We start from the raw sequence: 393 nt of genomic DNA on the forward strand, positions 1-393 counted from the left end.
AGTGAAACTGTGAAACTGTGTGGGAGGGTGGGGGTGGGGGGGGGTTGTGCAGGCGGACTGAGAGGCAAGAATGTGATCCTGGACCAGCGATTGCGGACCGGAGGAGGGGAGATTGCGATCGCGGACCGTGGGAGGGGGTTGCGGGTAAAATCTAAGACCCCTCCGGGTTTAAAGCCATCAAGGCGTCCTCTGATAAGATATGGCATCACTGAGGGAGCAGTGGCTGGCCAGCAAGCGGGAACCTTCAGGCAGCGCAGCTCAATTTTAGCTGGTTCTAGGACTGTTAATAAATGAAAACATCCGTCAGCCTGTCAAATGACTCAATCAGATGTGTTTTATTGAACATGAATTTGCTCCCCTTGAAATCTCAACTGATTTAATTTACAGCGAGAC

This window comes from Anguilla rostrata, chromosome 9, assembly GCF_018555375.3.
Source record: "Anguilla rostrata isolate EN2019 chromosome 9, ASM1855537v3, whole genome shotgun sequence".
Taxonomy (NCBI): Eukaryota; Metazoa; Chordata; class Actinopteri; order Anguilliformes; family Anguillidae; genus Anguilla; species Anguilla rostrata.